Source organism: Staurois parvus, unplaced genomic scaffold, assembly GCF_062004578.1.
Source record: "Staurois parvus isolate SC_StPar_1 unplaced genomic scaffold, SC_StPar_1.0 ptg000056l, whole genome shotgun sequence".
Classification (NCBI taxonomy): Eukaryota; Metazoa; Chordata; class Amphibia; order Anura; family Ranidae; genus Staurois; species Staurois parvus.
Window position 1 is genome coordinate 8,139,550 of NW_028317852.1, and position 22,769 is coordinate 8,162,318.

Genomic DNA, 22,769 nt, shown 5'->3' on the forward strand with positions numbered 1-22,769 from the left:
AAGATATGCAGATTTTGTTGCTTTCTGATTCAGGACTGTTATTCCCCTGGCTACTGTAGCTGAAGAAACAGCTACTTAAGCACAATGTGTGCTTGATTCACTTCAGTGGAGGGCAGGAGAGACATTGGGGGTCTAATAAATTTCAAATGTCTCCATAAAAAGGACCTGCCCAATGATATCACAGAGGCGGCTTGTTGGTTCCCTTGTAGTAGAGATAAAGTCACCATAATTCATTGTCAACTCACATTTGATAACCTGTAAAGATTTACAAAGTGTTACTTATGGAGAATTTTAAAGTACTATAGTTGTTTGCCATTTTAACCACTTGCCCTCCTGAGGATTTCCCCCCCCCTTCATGACCAGACCATTTTTTGTGTTACGATGCTGTGGTAATTTAACTGATAATTGCGTGGTCATGCAACGATACACCCAAATAAAATTTACGTCCTATTTTTCCCACAAATTGAGCTTTCTTTTGGTGGTATTTGATCACCTGTGTGGTTTTTATTTTTTGCGCTGTAAGCAAAAAAACCCAACAATTTTAAGAAAAAACTATATTTTGTACTTTTTGCTATAAAACATGTCCAGTAAAAAATTTTTAAAAATCAAATTTCGTCATAAATTTAGGCCAAAATGTCTTTGCTAAAAATAAATCCCAATACGTGAAAATTAATTGGTTTCCGTGAACGTTATAGCGTTTACAAATGATGGTATAGATAATGGGACTAGTAATGGCGGCGATCAGCAACTTTTAGTGGGACTGCGGCAGACATTCTGACACTAGGGGGAAACTAACTTGGTGTCTCTGACACCCCAGGGACACCAATACAGTGATCAGTGCTAAACAAAAAGCAATGACACTGTACTAATATTACTGGGCAGGAAGGGGTTAATGTGAGGGGCAATCAAAGGGTTAACTGTGTGCTGGAAGTGTTTTACTAGGGTGCGGAGGGAGTGTTCTTCACTGTAAGCACACTGATCGGGATGGCTGTACTGTGCACAGCCATCCAGAGCAGTGTACTCAAGCTGGCAGGGAGGAAGATTGTCTGTAAACAAAACAATCTGACATCCGCAGCCGTGAACTGCGGCACGTGTAAGAAGCGTGCACCCCCTACCCGGAAATGCAAAATCATGTATATATATATATATATATATATGTGATTCTGCGCACAGGTGCCGACCTGTAGCAGTATATCTGCTATAGGACGGTCCTTAAACGGTTAAAGGCATGCACAATTTTAAGGCTTGACATGTTTGCTAACTATCTACTCGATGCCGCCAAATTTTTCTCTCCGAGATTCTATTTTTTGCCAAAAAATTAGGTATTATGTTGTGTTTGGTGTATTTTTTCCTGAAAATATGTGCTTGATAAACAGTAGTGCAACAATGGCAACATTCACTATTTTGCTTTTTTTGTTTTGTTTTGCTTTACTATAAATATTTCCTGAGTTTTAACAGAGACAAAACAAATTACACCATCATTATACAAAATAAAGAAGTGTAGTCATGAAATTGTTGATTAAAACAAAGTTAAATTGTCATGAAATAAGGCCATACAGTACTGTATATCAAAAGAAACTTCCACTATTTTATTCTCCAGGACATACTGTACTGTATAATATCTGAAAATATGCAATTGGAGTTTTTAAGTAATTTTCTAGCGAAAAACAAAATGTAGAGTTTACAGCGGTAGTAAACCCAAAACCAAAAATGTAATATAATGCAGCTTACCAATAATTAGATGTGGTGGCTGCTTTAATTTTCCTTTTTTAGGCTTTTTCCCTTTGTTTTAATCTGGTGATCTGGCCACTAACATACCTCCCATGTTAGAGGGCTCCCACTGTGGATGAGGGAATATAGGGGGTACAGCAATCATCAACATTGTTAGTCTGAGGGAGGAGGGGAGTGTTAGATGTGCTAGCAAATTTAAATATACTAGCAAATTGAAGACAAACTTATAATAAGTTACAGCAACAGTTTTTTTTTCTTTTTGGGATAAATACTTTACATAAATACATTGATCATTGCAAGCAGTGGTAAATGGTTTGTCTCATTCCTGTAAACTGATCCATCTGCAGGAAAGCTCGTACTGTTGAAAACAACAGACTTACTGGCAAGATCACCAGATGAAAATAAAAGAAAGAAAGCCTAAATAGAAAAACTAATGCAGCCATCACACCTAGGAATTGGTAAACTGCAATATAATAAAATGTTTGCTTTTGGGTTTAATACTACTTTAAAATGTATGCTAGAAATTAAAGAATTGCCCTGATAGATAAGTGGTTAAAGTGTATATATAGCCAAATTGTTTTTTTCCTTTTTTTTTTTTTTTCTAGAGTTGGGGTTATATCAGTGGATTTATATCAACAGGGTTATGTCAATTCTTAAGTGTTGCTTTTAACCTTCAAATGTGTTTTTCACCCTATTTGCTCTGGCGACTATTGTCACTACAAACGAAAGTGACAGGAAATGCAACATTTTACAGCTGTCACTAGAACTAGAGGTGAGGGGAAATCTTCAACTGGAGATGCCAGTTGCAGTGACAAAAAAGAGGAATTCCCTAACCTTTGCACGCACTGTATTCCTCTTGAGTTGTATTTTCAGGACAGATAGCAAAGGATGTATTTTCCCAGTGGTACAGAACAGAAAATAAACTGGAACTGTTTTATTCCTCCTCTATTCAGTATGAATTTAAAAAAAGGATACATTTGGACTATAAATCGATTTTTATTTGTGCACCATTCCCTTAAAGGATAAGTTCACCTTTTGGACACAAATAATAAATGCATTTTTATTTGCAGGTAAAAAAATGTGCATTTATTATTTTTGTCCAAAAGGAGTCTGGAAAGTATTGCAGCAATGATCAGTAGATGGCTGATGCCATGCAGGCCTCCTGCAGACCTGTCAGAATATTTGCTTGCCATACGGGATGTAGGAGCAAGCAGATATTCTGACAGGAAGCTTCAATGAACTACCACAGTGCTCCACAGCACCATGGTAGTTCATTGAAAACAACAAGCTGACAGCCGCTAAGCCTGTCGGGACTTGCAATTCATTCATTCACTAAAGTCTGTGAATGAATGACATGTCCATGAGGGCGGAGCCCCGCACAGGCACACTGTTTTCAAATCTGACAGATAGATAGTACGGGGAGAAGTTTCCCCGTACTATCTGTCAGAGGGAGGAGGGTGGTGGGGGAGGCTGCAGCAATGGGAACATGTTACATGTTCCACCCTAAAAATGGGTGGAACATGCAACATGTTCCCAAAGGTGAACTTGTCCTTTAAACTCCTATTCAAGACAGCTGTCTTTTCATTCTCCAAATGGCCAGATTTAATTTAGGGAACCAGATGGTGCTGAGTTTGTAGATCCAGCAGTAAGTGAGCGGATATATCAGTCACTAAAAGTGCCTTGTCAGTTGTTAACCACTTGAGCTCCAGAGGATTTACCCCCCTTAATGACCAGGCCTCTTTTTGCTACTCGGTGCTGCACTAATTCAACTGATAATTGCGCGGTCATGAAATGCTGCACCCAAACGAAATTTACGTCCTTTTTTTCACACAAATAGAGCTTTCTTTCTGTGTAATTTGATCACCTGTGCGCTTTTTATTTTTCACGCTATAAACAAAAAAAGGCCAAACATTTTGAAGAAAAACAATATTTTTTACTTTCAGCTATAAAAAATATATAGTAAACTCAAAGTTGGTTATAAATTTAAGCCAAAATGTATTCTGCTACATGTTTTTGGTAAAAAAAATCCCAATAAGTGTATATTGATTGCTTTGTGTGGAAGTTATAGCGTCTACAAACTATGGTATAAATACTGCAATTTACGCCATTTTTCTGCTATACAGTGCTGCGCTAGTTTAACGGACAATTGCGCGGTCATGCAATACGGTACATAAATGAAATTTACATCCTTTTTTTCCACACAAATTGAGCTTTCTTTCGGTGGTATTTGATCGCCTGTGCGGTTTTTATTTTTTGCGCTATAAAAAAAAAGGCTGACAATTTTGAGGAGAAAAAAAACAATATTTTGGACTTTATGCTATAAAACATGTCCAGTAAAAAAAAAAATGCAAAAATCAAATTTAGTCATAAATTTCTGCCAAAATGCATTCTGCGACATGTCTTTGCTAAAAAAAAATCCCAATACGTGTAAATTAATTGGTTTACGTGAAAGTTATAGCGTTTACAAATGGCGGGAAAGATACTGGGATTTTTAGGGGTTTTTTTTATACTAATAATGGCGGCCATCAGCGAATTATGGCTGCGATCAGCGAATTATGGCGGCGATCAGGGACTTATGGCGGGACTGCGGCGGACATTCTGACATTGGGGGGTACTGACTTGGGGTCACTGACATCCCCAAAAACACTAATACAGTGATCAGTGCAAAAAAAAAAACACTGACACTGTACTAATGGCAATGGGGAGGAAGGGGTTAACTTTAATTTTGCAGTGAAGGCTTATAGGAGTGAGGGGGAGTGTTTTACTAGGGGGCGGGGGTGTGTACTGGACGGGACAAGGCTGATCGAGAAAGAGAAACTGTTCTTTCTCGATCAGCTCATCCTCGAGCTGACAGGGAAGTGACAGACAGCACAGCTACTGCAGCTGTGCTGTCTGTCACTGTTTGCCGCCGATCGCCGGGAAACAGCCGCTAAGGACCGGCTGTGACCCGGCGACTCACATCTGCGGCGGTGATCGGCGGGACAGATAGGGCGGCGGCGCGCTTCGCGCGTGCCCCATTTGTTTACAAAACACACGTTTTAAAACGTGGTTTTGCCTGCGAGTGCCGCCCTGCCGCCGTATATCTACAGTGGCTGGGCTGCAAGTGGTTAAAATATGTTAGGGGAAGAAATGTAAGACAACACTGAAACAGTTGAAAGACAGCAGAGAGGAAGACAGGAGAGCAGGTAGCTTTAAAGGGTATTTACACATTTGTAGTCAAACTGGGATTGCACCTACTTTATATTTGTTACTTGTCTCTATTCACCTAGCTTAAAAAAAAAATTTTAAATTGCAGCCTACTTATTTTCGGTGCTACTTTCTGGAACTTCCAGCAGGGAACAATTCTACTTTGTTCTGTTTGCTGTTAGAGAGACTGGAAAGCTGTGTGTGCCACAATTCACCCTGTGTGTAATGTACAGGCAGATGTCATCTATTCACCTTGTCTGTCTTAAAGTGTTTGTACAGACTGAAGGTTCCCATATGGAAGAACAATATATTTGAAATATATCTTAAAAATATTCTTATCAAATATATTGCCATATATTTGAAATGCTACAATTTTGGCCATATTCTATATATATATATATATATACACACACACACACACACACACACACACACACACACACACACACACACACATATACATACTGCATGTTGAAATGCGTTTTTATTACAAAATATATGAAAAATATTTTTAAAAGTACATTTCAAGTATACTGTAAGTCTTTAAAAATACATATCTGCATTTTTGGAATGCATTTACAGATATATGTAAAAATATATGTTAAAATGACTTTTTTATATGTTAAAAAAATCTGAAGAATATATTTAAAAAATATATATTTTTAAAAAGTCTGTCTAACAGAATATATTTTTCTTTCATGTGGGTTTTTTTTACTTTCAGGCATTCTATTCATGAAGGTAACAAACTTCTGTGTGCTGCTCCCCCAACAGCCCCCTTAATACTCACCTGAGCCCCCTCTCAATCCAGTGCACGGGAGCATTAGCTGTCCTGGGTCTCTTTTTCCTCATTGGCTGACATTGGAGACACTGAACACTTACCAATGACTCCCTCTGCTATCAATTACAGCCAATGAGCCAATGCGAAGAGAGTGGGGGGAGTGAGGCTGAGATGTAGCTCTATGTGTCTTATGAAGACATGGAGCAAGGCTCAGGAGTGAGCACGCATCAGTGCCCCCATCGCATGTGGCTTGCAATTGAGGGCACTGGTAAAGGGGGAGGAGTCAAGAGCGCTGACCTGAGAAGAAGATCTGGGCTGCTATATGCAAACCTTTGCACAGAGCAGTATGACATGTTTGTTATATTTTTTAAAAAATTAAGTTTTAATATCGCTTTAATAAAGGGTTAAACCTTTAGGGGTTTGGCTTCTCCATTGTTTGTTATTGAGAACTGGACTGAGACAATCCCAGTTATTACGACTGATCATGCTGAGCTACTTGAGAAATTCTTGCAGTTAGTCATTTGAAAGGTAATGTATACTGTAACATAAAGTGAGGTTTCTGAAATTTTACTTCAAAAGTTGAAATACGCTTTAAAGTAAAAAGGTGCATAGAAAGTACAAAGGATTTAAAGCAGTATTAAACCCAAAATAAAAAATGTATTATATTGCAGCTTACCAAGCATTAGGTGTGGTGGCTGCATCCGTTTTCTTTTCTTTGGCTTGTTTACCTCTCTTTTCACTTGGTGATCTGGCCAGTAACACACCTCTGGAGGAATAAGTACAGGACACATCAGACAGCAGCATTAGCAGTGGTAAATGTATTAGCAGATTTAAATATGTTAACAAATTTAAATCATACTCCAGCTCACACTTTAAAATCAGTTACAGCAAACAGTGATTTTCCTTTTGGGATAAAGGTTTTACATGAAATAATAACCACTCTTGACAGTGTTAAATTGTCTGTCTCATTCATGTAAACTGATACACCCTGCTGGAGAGCTTGAGCTTTTAAAAAACTACAGACTTGCTGGCTGGATAATCAGATGAAAATAAAAGAAAAAAGCCTAAAAAAGGACCAATGCAACCACCACATATAAGAATTGGTAAGCTGCAATATAATAAATGTTTGTTTTTAAGTTTAATGCCATTTTAAAAATAAAGAGCTAAGGAAAATGGGTTCGAGCAATTAAGAGCAGGAAAGAGAGAGTCAGAATTGCAAGAGAAAGGGAATGAGAGACGTAAAGAGAAAGAACTGCAAATGAGGAAAGAAGAAATTAACAATTAAGGAGAAACCACCAAAAGGAAAAGCTTAAAAGTTTCACTTGCACCTTGTGCAGTGAGCATGTGATTAGCAAGCATGGCAGGTCCTCCATTGGTAGCCATAGGGGACAACTCTCTAACACCTGGCCTGAATTGGCAAACACGTAGGCAGACAAATGTTCTGTATTGATACAAACTTGTGAGCTGAATGTTCGATGAGCAGCATTTCAAATATATCTCAGGATATATTCTGAAAACTGTTTAGTAATAGTTTTTTTTACACTTCTGGTTCTGTCAAAATGTAGTCCTTCGGCTAGATGAGCATTGTGACCAAAGTAATGTTTCAGTGGTGTTGTAACTGATGCTGTTCGTTATAACCGGAGAATGTTACACTTTGGAGTGGAATTCAAGGCAGGTAATATAAAATTATAACTGCATGTAGCCAGGTGCTTGGCTAGAGAGAGAGAAAGAGCAAATCTAGGATATTGTGCTGCATTTGCTTTCTGTATGCTCTCCTCAGATTGTCATGGTGAATGGACTAGCACTATGTCCTCTCCACCCACCAAGGGCAGCTGGCAAGTTAAAGGAGCTCAAGAGACTTGTATGCTAGCCGCATTGGACTGTGGGATTTGAAGTTCCCAAGAGGTCATGCTGTGGAAGCCTATGGACCATTGGACTACAGTTCCCAAAATGGGACAGTGATAAGGGGGGAAAAGTGTTTGTATTTTTCCAAGCTTCAGCCCGAGGGACTTCTTCTTGAAGTGCGGGAGGAACATTCAGCTTTCTGTGTGCACACCATTCAGCCTAAAGCCAGTGGCCTTAGCCAGAGATTGAGGTCTTGAAATGTTGGGGATCAGAGAGGACGGACCTGTGGGGAGGGCACTGCTGCCTGAGACTGAGTGGTGGAGACTGAACACATAGGGACTAGACTAGCCACCTTTTACCACTGTATGCAGACTTCACTGGGACTATACTTATTTGCACCACCATAAAGACTGAGTCCCAATGCTAGCAGACTGAAGAACTAGGACAAAGTACTATCTCTTTAGATAAGTGCTCTGCAAGTATTTCACTTGCTGCCTATGGAAGGGGGTATCTCTGCAGTAGGACCTTGGTCTTAGCAGTCATTCTTAGAGTGCACACTAGCAGTACAGAACACAGGTTGCAGGAAAGTTATTACAGCACCATTTACCATTCTCGCTAACGTTATCAATGTCATTACTTTATGCTGATTTGAAGGTTACCAGGTATAGATCAGTTCAACTATACAGAGTTCCACACCAAACTGCTGCAAACTAGTGATCAGATTATCTAGCTAACTAGCTAAATTGTGAATTTTTGTATTGTTTAGTGTACGTCCCTAACCATGTCACCTAATTTATCCAATGTATTTTTAAATGAAATTGTTACAAATACCAACATTTGTCAGCACATTTGTTGAGAAAAACAACAAAACCTTCTGTGCCATCTATGTACCTTGCAGGAATTTTAACACACCTTGATGCAGATTTATATATTTTTGTATTCTGAAGAAAAAGCTATTTGTTTCACAATGTCCTTGCAAGTCTTATTCCTGAATCAGAGAGTCTGGTTCATTGTAATCAACTGATTCACTTTCAGTGTCTATCTCTTTGAAAGTATCTCACCAAAAACAAAACTCCTATTGCAGAGGATGCCTAAAAAGTTACTTGTGTTTTAATGCAGACATTGGGGCAAATCAGTAAGCCAAGTGCACAATGACATTTCCGGAGCTGTTCTGTACACCAATTTTGAACAAACTGCCTCTAGATTGCATATTGCATTGAATTTAAAATTTTTCTGAATATAAAGCCTTTTTAGTTTTAATATTTTGGCTGTACATTTACTGCTAACAAACCGTTCTAAACTTTCCTATGCATGCTATAAACTAAAATAGCAATGATGATATAGTCATAAATCAGTTAACATTTGATGTAAAAGGGAATTACATTTTACTCATAAGTGTAAAAGGAAGCTACAAATGAAAAAAATGATAAAATAAAACAAAAATATTAATTTATTATCATCTCTGCTTAATGAGAATATGAAGTCTGCAGTAAATGTCAAGGGTCTCATCAACTAATTGGATGAATTTGCTGCATGCCTTGAAGAGTTTTTAGATTTATTTTTAGCTAAAATACATGTATCATTTTCATATAATAATATGATCTACTTCTATCAGCAGGGAACAATTTGTTATATGTATTAAAAAGCCAGTACAATTACGTATTTAATTCCGTTGAAACCACTAAAAGATACATAAAATATATTGAGGGCAATTTTCTTGATCAATTTCGTGAGGGTCTTGCATATTTAATATTCTCTTCAAAATATTCTCTTGACATTGCATCTAGTAAACAGGGCCAGGACAGGGAGCAGAAGGGTCACCTTCCCTGGGTGCTGGCTGTATGTGTAGTTAGAGAGGTGGGGTGCGCTGAGAGTTCCCTTCTTACTGCCTCTCCATGACAGTAATGACTGTAGTGCAGTGCTGGGGGGGGGGGGTAAGCTCTACGTACTGGGGGCTTAGAGAAAATGATGTGCTGTGAGGTCACCCTCCTTCTGCATAAGTCCTGCAGTTGCAGGGGAAGCAATGGACTAGGAAAGTGGGGTGTGCTGAAGAAGTCTCTGGACTAGGAGGGGGGTGCAAAGGATTCCATGTGCTAGCAGAGGGGAATGTGCAGAAGAGGCCCTTGGACTAGGAGAGGTGTGGAGAGGAGTTCCTGAACTAAGGGATTGAGAGCCTGGAGGCCCTGGACTAAGAAAGGGGGAGCATGGAGGCCTTGCAGTAGGAAATCGGGTGCCTGGAGGCCTTGGATTAGGTCAAGGGGTACTTGGAGGATGCACAGACACAGCCGCTGCTCGCAATCTGAAATGTATGCAGGTGCACACACCCAAATGCATCCAGTGTTTGACCACACCCACAGTTTGGACACACCCACAATTTGGCGTAGTATGCTTCATGTGCTGATATATATATTTCCTTCTACCTTTTTTTTTTGGAGGGGTAGGGAAAAAAATTACGGCCCTGGGTGCCAAATGTGTAAGGTATGCCCCTGATGGAGGATGAACTTACTAGTGGTGTTTCTTCCAGCTACACCACCATAAGCAGGAGCAATTTTTTCCTTTCATTGATAGCACCAACATTTTGCAAATAGCTAATTTTTCTTCATAAATTTAGGCCAAAATGTATCCTACTACATTTTTGGAGTAAAAATAACCCAAAACAGTGTATATTATTTAGTCTGCATGAAAGCTATAGAGTCTACAAACTATGAGATATACTGTATATTTTAAAATTGATCAGCTGAGATCCTAAAATGCCAGATGCTGGTATGACTTATGACAGTGATCAGGATGCAGGTATGGCGGTGATCAGGACGCATGTATGGAGTGATCAGAACGTTGGTATGGGGTGATCAGGGTGCTGGTATGCGGTATGGCAGTGATCTGGATGCTGGTATGCGGTATGGCAGTGATCTGGATGCTGGTATGAGGTATGGTGGTGATCAAAACATTGGTATGGGGCATGGCAGTGATTGGAACATTGGTATGGAGTATAGTGGTGATCAGGATGCTGATATGGGGTACGGCGGTGATCAGGATGCTGCTATGAGGTATGGCAGTGATCAGGACACTGGTATGGAATATGGTGTGATCAGGATGCTTGTATGGGGCATGGAAGAGATCAGGATACTGGTATGGCGTTTGGGGTGATCAAGGTGCTGGTATGGCGGTGATCAGGGCGCTGGTATGGTGTATGGCGTTGATCAGGATGCCAGAATGGGGTATGGTGGTGATCAGAGCACTGGTGTGACATATGGCAGTGATCAGGATGCTTGTATGCCATATGGCGGTGATCAGGATGCTGGAATGGGATATGGGGATGATCAGGATGCTGGTATGGCATATGGCGGTGATCAGGGCATTGCTTTGAGGTATAGTGGTGACCAGGGCATTGGTATGGAGTATGGCGGTGATCAGGACACTGGCATGGCATATGGCGGTGATCAGGGCATTGGTTTGTGGTATGGTGGTGATTAGGACACTGGTATGGCAGTGATCAGGATATTGGTATGGTGTATGGCTGTGTTATTTTGAGCACTGGGACGGGTGACAGGGGCTTGCTGCATGTTTATTATTGACTAAAAAGGGTAACCCAATCTTTACTTTCAGGTTACTATGATTGGTCACAGCAATCACATGGTAAAACGCCATGTGATCGCCCAGAGACAGTGGTAATGTGATCCGCGCAGGAGCCACTGATGCGGACTGACGTACATGTATGTTAGCCCACATTGGCAAAGCTTACAGGCTGCCGTCTATAGGCAATGGTCAGGCGGGAAGTGGTTAAACTTTCACTGGTACTAATGAATTTCATGCCACAAACCAAACATTTGCCTCTCACCACTATTGGCCCTTTCATCACCTTCTCCATGCAATGAAGGGGATGGGGGGGGGGAGGAAGGCACAGTTTTCCCATCTTTGCCCAGGGAACTGGCTGACCTTGTCCTGGCAATACTGGTAAGTATATACAGAGTAAAATCAAAATTATTTGAGCCAATAGACGTAAAAGTTGAAAAGAGTAATTATAAATAAACCAAAAGGTTCATGTTTCAGCAGCTACTGCTTATAAATCAAAGTGGTCCTGTTAAACTAAGCTTACATTAAGGATTTATAATACTTATAATAACCTGCAGTGGTAATTCAGAAAAAAAATTGCCATTGTGGCATAAGTGGATATAAAAATACTTTGTAATCCATCTTTAGACAGGAGAAATATAATATGTTTGGGGAGTTAGTTTTTTTTTTACATTTTGGAGCTGAAATGGTATAAATCTCTTTATTAGTAAATTCTCCAACCAAGTATCCTATGTTCTTTATGTCATAATGCTGGAATATATCAATTCTTTAAAAGAATACTAAGGGGCTTACTGATGAAATGACAGTAAATCAATGCACATTCACTGATATGATCTCATTCCTAACAAATGGAAATTTCATATGAAGAACCCCTCCCTTGTCAAACGCACACAATCACACATAATTACTAATATACATTAACACATACCGAGGCCCAAACATTGTAAAAAAACTTCAGCAGTAAATTAAAATAAGGACCACATAGCATGTCAAAGTACTGTATGTTATCATGTCAAATGTGCTAATAATGTTTGTGCAAAAAAAACAAAAACATACTTAGGCAACCATAAGAAACTGTACCAGAATATGGTTAATATCTTTCTGATATCTTACCATTTTTTTAATACACTCTAATTATGAAGCTTATGCCATCTAGAGTATAAAATCATGCCAGTATGTCTTTTGCTAAACTACTTCAAGCCATTTCTATCCAATTATCCACAACATAGCATAATCATTCTGTATTCCCAATATAAACAATAGCAGGGTTAATTAGAGTTCTTGAGATAACACTGGAAGTGTGCACAAGACACAGGACTCTGGATTTCTGACATACTGGAATGCAACATTTTTTCTTTTATTTATGGAACAGAAATAATAAAGCTCTTTTATCTGTATATTTAACAGAATAAATGGTAGCAAATAAAATAAGTTCATTGTTAGGGTTTACATGCACTTTAAGGTTTATTGCATGTTTTAAGTACTGTATATTCTTTAAATCTAAAGTCTACAATTTCAGAAACATAATAAATGCATATTCATGATATAAAAAAGTAGGACTTTCAGTTACAGACATTTTCAAACAAACTACTTAGCAAGCTCAGTGTACATGCTTGCCAAATTTGAAAGAAGCAATAATAGCTGACAAGTCCAGAAAAACCATGCTTTGACTTGCACTATTTTGAATACAGAGAATCTCTCTGGACCTCTTACTCATGCCTCATATACCTTCATTGGCAGCTAGAATGCCTTATATATAGAAAAGTCAGTGAATACACATTTACAGGCTGCTACTGTGAAGAGAGGCTGGTCAGTGCTACCTTCTCCCTGGTCATACATGTTCACTCATGCAGGTTTCTAGAACCCTACTTGTGTGTCCCATGTATTAAATACTGCTCAGATATTTAATGTTGCATGTGTGATCTTACATGAAAACAAAACTGTTGTTAATAAATACCCTCCCGTTGGTTGTAGGCAGAAACGTAGTATTTTTTAGGTGGGTCCATTAGATTTTTACAAGCTAAGAATCTCCCACATCTCTTAAAGCCCTTTTCTTTAAATAAATTAATTTTTTAATAGTTAGGCTGAGCAATTACATTAGGAGCCACCCTTAATCTTAAATGATATGTTCACCTTTTACTAAAAAATAATAAATGCACATTTTTTGCAGGTAAAAAAAATGTGCATTTATTATTTGTTGTTGCAGGAGCCTGTAAACCATTGCACCAGTGATGCAGACCTGTCAGCATATCTGCTTGCCTGTACGGGATGTACAGGCAAGCCAGGGGTGGACTGACAACTCATGGGGCCCACGGGTAATAAGAGATAATGGGGCCACGTGTCCCCGCCTGCACTCAATCCACACCCACACAATGCCCCACCTACATCTTGCAGCTCAGATGCATAGAAGGGCCATTTAAATATTTACTTCATCAAAGACTGCATGAATGTTTCCAGCTTCTCTCCAGGAGAGGAGTGTGGAGGGTATGACAGTGGGTAGTATGTACAGGGAGAGGAATGCGGAGTGTATGGCGGTGGGTAGTATGTACAGGGAGATGAATGCATAGTGTATGGCATGGGGTAGTATGTGCAGGATGGAGTCAGTAGTTCTTTATTTTTATTTTACAATTTTGTGATTTTTTTTTTTACAGTTTAATGTTTTGTTATTTTTATGATTTTTTCAAAATGCTTTTGGGTGGCCAGTGGATGGTGTCAGTAGAGCAATGGCGTGGGTGTCAGAATTTGTAAATTGTTATTTATTTTTTTATTAATTTTTTTTATTATTTTTTTTTCACGATGAAGGAAATGAAGGAAGAAAGAAAAGGGAGGGAGGGAATGGATGGAGGAAGGAAGGAAAGGAAGGGAAAAAAATGGAGACAGGGAATGGATGGATGGAGGAAGGAAGGAAGGAAGGAAGGAAGGAAGGAAGGAAGGGAGGAAGGAAGGAAGGGAGGAAGAAAAGGGAGAGAGGGCATAGATGGAGGAAGGAAGGAAGGGATGGAGGGAGGCAGGGTTGGAGGGAGGAAGGAAGAGAGGGTGGAAGGAAGGAAATGGATGGAGGAAGGAATGAAAGAAGTGGTGGGAAGGAAGGAGGAAAAGGGAGGGGATGGAGGGAGGAAGGAAGGGGAGGGAGGAAAGAAAGAATGAAGGAAACGAAAAGAAGGGATGGAGGAAAAAATTAAGGGTATTAAGGAAGGGAATGGATGGAGGAAGGAATGAAGGAAGCCTGGAAGGAAGGAAAGGGAGGGAGGAAGGAAGTAAGAAAAGGGAGGGAGGGAATGTATGGAGGAAGGAAGGGAAGGAGTAAGGAAGGAAGAAAGGGAGGGAAGGAAGGAAGGGGAGAGGGGAGAGATGAAAGAATGTCCCCACCTACACTCAATCCACACCCACACAATGCCCCACCTACATATTGCAGCTCAGATGCATAGAGTGGGGTATTTAAATATTTACTGCAGCAAATACTGCATGAATGTTTCCGGCTTCCTTCCGTAGAAGCCACTGGGCATTTCCAGGTTTAAGATGGCTGCCATGTGGGAGACGTGAGAGAGAGAGGGGAGTGAGATAGAGAGGGGTTGAGAGAGGAGGGGTGAGAGAGAGAGAGGAGGAGGTGGAGTGAGAGAGAGAGGAAGGGGTGAGTGAGGAGGGGGTGAGGGGGCGGGGGAGTGAGAGAGAAACAGGGTGTTTTAAATTGCACTAACAATTGAGCATGGCTTAAAAGGGTGTGTGGTTAAATAGTGTCTGAGATTACTTACATAGTGCAGAATGTGGTAATGACCCCAACACCTCCACTAGGAGTTTCTCACGCTCCTGCACATCCCGCTCCCATGCCACCTTTCTCACCCTTCTCCTCCTCCTAGCCGCGGGGGACATCTCCCCGAATCCTGGTCCTCCTCCTCCCTCACCCGCTCAACACCCTCCCACCTCCACGTCCTACTGCAACCCCCACAACTTAGTATCTGTCCCCCTGCTCCCTAAAATCTCCCCCCCGTTTTCATGTGCACTCCTGAATGCCCGTTCGGTGTGCAACAAGCTTACCGCCATCCACGACCTCTTTGTTTCCCGCTCCCTCAACCTCCTAGCGATCACAGAAACCTGGATCCAGCCCACTGATTCTACCTCCCCTGCTGCACTCTCCTATGGAGGTCTCACCTGGACCCACTCACCCAGGCCTAACGGTCGTAAAGGTGGTGGGGTTGGTCTGCTCCTGTCACCGCAGAGCACCTTCCGAGTCCTCTCAAACCCCCCCTCCCTATCCTTCTCCTCCTTTGAGGCCCACTGCCTCCGACTATTCTCCCCAACCCCCCTGAAGATTGCTGTGATATACCGGCCTCTTGGATCCATACCCCGCTTCCTGGATGACTTCTCCTCCTGGCTACCCTTCTTCCTCTCCTCTAAGCTACCCACCATAATTCTTGGGGATTTCAACATCCCTGTCAACCTCGACAACCCGGACACAGCCCGTCTCCTCCACCTAACCTCCTCCTTTGCACTTGCACAGTGCATACAATCCACCACCCACTCCGACGGAAATATCCTGGACCTTGTCTTCTCCAACCGCTGCGCTCCCCACAACCTCACTAACACCCCCTTCCCTCTCTCTGACCACAACCTGATCACCTTCTCTATCTCCTCGTCCTCCAACGCCTACCCCTCCAAATGTCACACTACTACCAGCCGGAACCTCCGCAACCTTAACCCTGTCTCCCTCCACTCTGCAGCTGATCAACTCCACGACCGCATCCTCCCCCTGTCCTGCCCCGACTTGGCTTTGACCGCCTACAACAATGCGCTCTCAACAGCCCATGACTCACTAGCGCCTTTAACCACATGCAACATCAGACCCCGACCGCTCCAGCCCTGGCAGACTGATCACACCAAAACCCTCAAACGACAAAGTCGTGCCCTGGAGCGACTATGGCGCAAAACCAAATCCCAACAAGCCTTCACCCGCTATAAATCTGCCTTCCGCACCTACACCTCCTCCCTCCATGCTGCCAAACAGGCCTACTTCTTGACCCTCATCAAGGCCCTCTCCTCCAATCCTCGCCGACTCTCTCTGCCTTCAACTCTCTACTCTCTCCACCCCCACCTCCACCCAGCACCTCACTCACTGCCCTTGAGATTGCCAATCACTTCAAAAACAAAATTGACACAATTCGCAAGGACATTGCCGCAACTCACATGCCCTCTCAACCCGTCCCCTCTCACACAGCTACCCCCTTATCCCCCCTCCCCCTCGACATAACCCGCAGGGACTTCGTCGCTGCTCAAACTCTCTCCAACCCCCTTCACCCTCACTCAGCTACCCCCTCATCACCCCTCTCCCACGGCCCCACCACTGCTCTGACCTCCTCTTCCACCCCACCCTACATCCCTCATACTGAAGCTCCCCCAACACTCCACACCTTTGACCTTACTACCATCGAGGAAGTCTCCAAGATCCTCTCTGATGCCCGCCTCACCACCTGCCCCCTCGACCCTATCCCCTCACAACTCCTATGACCTTCCTCCTCCTCCATCCTATGCTCCCTCACCCACATCTTCAATCTCTCCCTCTCCTCAGGCACTTTCCCCTCCCCTCTGAAACATGCACACATCACCCCCATACTTAAAAAGCCCTCCCTGGACCCCAATGACCCGAACAACCTCAGACCCATCTCCCTGCTCCCATTTACATCTAAACTCCTCGAGCACCTAGGCTACACCCGCCTATGCTCTCACCTCAACGACAACAACCTCCTCGATCCCCTACAGTCCGGCTTCCGTCCCCTACACTCCACCGAAACTGCCTTACTCAAACTATCCAACGACCTGCTAACCGCCAAAGCTAATGGCCATTATTCAGTGCTCCTACTCCTTGACCTCTCTGCGGCCTTCGACACAGTCGACCACCCCCTCCTCCTCAAAAAACTACACTCCCTCGGCCTCAGAGATTCTGCTCTCTCCTGGCTCTCATCCTACCTGTCACAACGCTCCTTCAGCGTTACCTATAATGCTACCACCTCCCCCTCACTCCCCCTCTCTGTTGGGGTCCCTCAAGGCTCTGTCCTCGGACCCCTTCTCTTCTCCATCTATACCTCCTCCCTTGGCCAACTCATACACTCTCATGGCTTCAACTACCACCTCTATGCCGACGACACACAAATCTATCTCTCAACCCCCCACCTCACCCCCTTGGTCTCAGCCCGAATCACACACCTACTGAGCGACATATCAGACTGGATGTCGCTCCACTTCCTTAAATTGAACCTCTCCAAAACCGAGTTTCTTGTCTTCCCCCCAGCCCGGACACCACCCCCCATTGATTTCTCCGTCACATCCAACAACGCTACCATCAAACCCGCCCTGCAGGCCAGAGTACTGGGTGTCATTCTGGACTCCAACCTATCCTTCCAGCCCCAAGTCCAATCTTTAACAAACTCGTGCAGACTCCACCTCCGCAACATCGCCAAAATCCGCACGTTCCTAACCCCAGAAACCACTAAACAGCTCATCCACTCCCTCATCATATCACGACTCGACTACTGCAACTCCCTCCTCACTGGCCTGCCTCGCCGCTGGCTATCCCCACTTCAGTCGATCCTGAATACGGCTGCCAGACTCATTCACCTTTCCAACCGCTCTGTCTCCGCCACCCCCCTCTGCCAATCCCTCCACTGGCTTCCGATTGCGCAACGGATCAAATTCAAAATCCTAACGCTGACGTACAAAGCTGTCCACCATACTGCCCCGTACTACATCTCTGACCTAATATCCAAGTACCGCCCAGCACGCACACTCCGCTCCTCACAAGACCTCCTTCTCTCTAGTTCCCTGGTCTCCTCCTCCCATGCCCGCCTCCAGGACTTCTGCAGGGTGTCACCCATCCTCTGGAACTCCCTGCCCCAACCCATCAGATTATCACCTACTCTGCTCTCCTTTAGGCGCACCCTGAAAACCCATCTCTTCAGGGAAGCCTACCCCACCTATAAAAGATAGTTATTAAGAGGTTGTAAAATGATTTATCATGTCACCCAATATTTGGTCTCCATTCAGTAGCCAAAAGAGGCATTCAAAAAAAGGGGGATTTGTGAAAAGAAATTCACAGAGAAAGCGGCTACATTATGAACAGAACGTGACACTCAGAAAAAATTTCCAAAAATTATGCTTTATTACACATATATAAATATGACATATGGGCGTTCGCCCTGGTTTACCATCACCTCAGTATGAGACAATACACACAGACCTAAAACCATATAAAATGACATCAAGACCGGTCTAAATGCATGTGCAACAGAAAAAATGACTGCAGGAGTCTAATGTCCCTGTAGCACAAACACATAGGTGAACACTTCCCAAAAGAGGTGTATCCAAAAATTATACGATAGGCATACCATAATGTTAATTATTATATGTAGAACAATACCATTATGGTGAATCCCAATCAGGGAATCCAAAAATTGTACTATGGAAAAATATCACATATATACAATGCAGCAAGCACAATAGGCGTCAAGAAGAGAACAACAAGCCTCAGGCCTGTATGGGGGGAGACATAAATGTCAAATATATGATGCAATTCATTCCTGTGCCGGCACAAGTGGTTGGGGCCCATTCATCTGTAATATAAACAGCTGTATCCTAGAGCTCTTGAATGAAATAATGCCCCATTTATTCCCAGGGTGGAAGAAAAGATGCAAAAAGCAGCACTCTGCTAGAAATGGTATCTTCACCACTATATGTGGACTACACACCACCTTTCGTAGGGAAAACAGGACATATCCCAAAAGATCTTCTGCCCGTTGAGATATATATGGTATATCCTGTATCCTATACAAAGCACCATGATGTCCCCATCCTGTAGTGAGATAAATGATATGTGGGAAGTCACTGACAGAGTATACACTCATTAAGATATATAGGTCATATAGATCACAGAGGACCATATATCTAATGTCCTGTAACAGTCCACTCACCACCAGTGCTGTGGGTATTAGGAATGAAAAAGATGTCCTTCATGGGTACTGCCATACACGGCCACAGAGGCCTAGGAACCACCGCTGACATCCGCCGATATACCGCGGGTTCCAGCCCCTTCTTGGCGCTTGTGCTGCTCACACTTGCCTCATGGCATATGAAGATGGCTTCCTCCTTATGGGTCAGCGTGCGTTCCACCTAATGCGCATGACCGGAAGTGACGTATCTGACGTATGACGTCAACGCGTTTCGCCGATGGGCGTATCTCACTCAGCTTCGTCAGGACCAAACTTTTGGGAAGTGTTCACCTATGTGTTTGTGCTACAGGGACATTAGACTCCTGCAGTCATTTTTTCTGTTGCACATGCATTTAGACCGGTCTTGATGTCATTTTATATGGTTTTAGGTCTGTGTGTATTGTCTCATACTGAGGTGATGGTAAACCAGGGCGAACGCCCATATGTCATATTTATATATGTGTAATAAAGCATAATTTTTGGAAATTTTTTCTGAGTGTCACGTTCTGTTCATAATGTAGCCGCTTTCTCTGTGAATTTCTTTTCACAAATCCCCCTTTTTTTGAAAGCCTACCCCACCCCCTGCTAACTTGCCGACCTCCTCCACTCTTCCTACCACTCCATCCCCCACAGCTATCTCCTCCTGTGCCACCATCCCCTCCCTCCTAGATTGTAAGCTCGAAAGAGCAGGGCCCTCGATCCCCTCATGTATCGCATTGTATTGGTATTGTTCTGTCACATGTTCTGTCTCCCTTTGTAATGTACAGCGCTGAGCGAACTATTGGCGCTTTATAAATACTGTATAATAATAATAATAATAATAATAGGGAATGTACAGTGTGGAGTGTATGACAGTGGGTAATATGTACAGGGAGAGGAATGTGGAGTGTATGGCAGTGGGTAGTATGTACAGGATGATGTAAGTAGTTCTTTATTTTTATGCTTTTGGGTGGCCAGTGGATGGTGTCAGTAGAGCAATGATGTGGGTGTCAGACTTTTTTATTTTGTATTATTTAATTTTTTAATAATTTTTTCCAATTAATTTTTGTATTATTTTTTTCACAATGATTTTGTGGGGGCAATGAACAGTGTCAATAGGTAGTGAACAGGGAGCACTAGTATATGTTGGGCTGTCATTAGATTGGGATGAATAAAACAGAACCTGTACCCTCTTATATCAGAACGAAGGAAATGGATGGAGGAAGATATGAAGGAAGGAAGGAAATGGATGGAGAAAGATATGAAGGAAGGAAGGAAAGAAATGAAATGAAAAGAGGGGAGGGAGGAAGTAAGTGGTGGGAGAAGAGAGAAAGTAAGGAAGGAAAAAAAAAGGGAGAGAGGGCATGAAGGAAGGAATGAAGGAAGTGGTGGGAAAGGAGGAAATGGGAGGGAGGGAATGGATAGAGGGAGGAAGGAAGGGGAGGGAGGAAGGAAAGAAGGGGAGGGAGGAAAGAAGGAAGGAAGAAAATGAAAAGAGGGGATGGAGGAAGGAAGGGAAGGAAGAAAAGGGAGGAAATGTAGAAAGGGAATGGATGGAGGAAGGAATGAAGGAAGGGGAGGGAAGGAAGAATGGAAGGAAGGAAGAAAAAGGAAGCAAGGAAGGGAGGGAAGGAATGAAGGACAGAGGGGATAGAGAGGAAAGAATGAAGGGAGGAAGCAAGGGAAGGAAGGAAGAAAATGGAGGGAGGAAGGAAGGAAGGGAGAGAGGGAGAGAGGAAATGGATGAATGAATGAAGGATGGAGGAAGGGAGGCAGGGATGGAGGGAAGGAAGCAAATGAAAGGAGGAGATGAGGGAAGGAAGGGGAGGAAGAAAGGAAAGGAAGGAAATGGATGGAGGAAGATATAAAGGGGAGGGAGAGAGGAAGGGAATGGGTGGAAGAAGATATGAAGGGGAGGGAAGGAGAGAGGAAGAAATGAAAATAGGTGAGGGAGTAATGAATGAAGGAAGTGGTAGGCAAAGAGAGAAAGGGAGGGAAGGAGGAAAGGAAGGAAGGAAAAAAGGGAGAGAGGGAATGGGTGAAGGAAGGAAGAAAGGAAGGAAGGAAGAAAGGGGAGGAAGGCAGGGATGGAGGGAGGAAAGGAAGAGAGGGAGGAAGGAAGGAAATGCATGGAGAAAGGAATGAAGGAAGTGGTGGGAAAGAAGGAGGAAAAGGGAGGGAGGGAATGGAGGGAGGGAGGGAGGGAGGAAGGAAGGAAATTAAGGGAAGGAAGGAAATGGAGGAAAATATGAAGGAAGGAAGGAAATGGATGGAGGAAGATAGGAAAGAAGGAAGGAAGGAAAGAAATGAAATGAAATGAAAAGAGGGGAGGGATGAAGGAAGTGGGATAAGAGAGAAAGGGAGGAAGGGAAGGAAGGAAAAAAAGGGAGAGAGGGCATGGAGGAAGGAATGAAGGAAGTGGTGGGAAAGAAGGATGAAATGGGAGGGAGGGAATGGATAGAAGGAGGAAGGAAGGGGAGGGAGAAAGGAAAGAAGGGTAGGGAGGAATGAAGGAAGGAAGAAAATGAAAAGAGGTGATGGAGGAAAAAATGAAGGGGGGGGGGGATGGAGGAAGGAAAGTAAGGAAGAAAAGGGAGGGGATGTAGAAAGGGAATGGATAGAGGAAGGAATGAAGAAAAGGGGAGGGAAGGAAGAATGCAAGGAAGGAAGGAGCAAGGAAGGGAAGGAATGAAGGACAGAGGGGAGAGAGAGGAAGAATGAAGGGAGGGGATGGAGAAAAAGGAAGAAAGGAAGGAAGGAAGGAAGGGGATAGAGGGAATGGATGGATGAAGGAAGCGAGGCAGGGACGGAGGGAGGTAATGAAGGAAATGAAAGGAGGAGAGGGAGGAAAGAATGAAGGGAGGAGATGGAGGAAGGGAAGGAAGAGAAGGAAGAGAAGGGAGGGGAGGGAGGGAGGAAGGAAATGGATGGAGGAAGATATGAAGGGGAGGGAGGGAGGGAGAGAGGAAGGAAATGGATGGAGGAAGATATGAAGGGGAGGGAGGGAGGGAGAGAGGAAGGAAATGGATGGAGGAAGATATGAAGGGGAGCGAGGGAGGGAGAGAGGAAGGAAATGGATGGAGGAAGATATGAAGGGGAGGGAGGGAGGGAGGGAGAGAGGAAGGAAATGGATGGAGGAAGATATGAAGGGGAGGGAGGGATGGAGAGAGGAAGGAAATGGATGAAGGAAGATATGAAGGGGAGGGAGGGAGGGAGGGAGGGAGAGAGGAAGGAAATAATGAGAGGGAGTAAGGAAAGAAGGAAGGAAGAAATGAAAATAGGGGAGGGAGTAATGAATGAAGGAAGTGGTAGGCAAAGAGATAGGGAGGGAAGGAGGAGAGGAAGGAAAGAAAAAAGGGAGAGAGGGAATGGATGAAGGAAGGAAGGATGGAAGGCAGGGATGGAGGGAGGAAAGGAAGGAAGGAAGGAAGGAAGGAAAGAAGGAAGGAAGGAAGGAAGGAAGGAAATGCATGCAGGAAGGAATGAAGGAAGTGGTGGGAAGGAAGGAGGAAAAGGGAGGGAGGAAGGAAAGAAGGAAGGAAATAAATTAAAAGAGGGGATGGAGGAAACAAATGAAGGGAGGGGATGGAGGAAGGAAGGAAAGGAAGAAAAGGGAGGGAATGTAGGAAGGAATGAAGGGGAGGGAAGGAAGAATGGAAGGAAGGAAGAAAAGGGAGGCATGGAATGTATGGAGGAAGGAA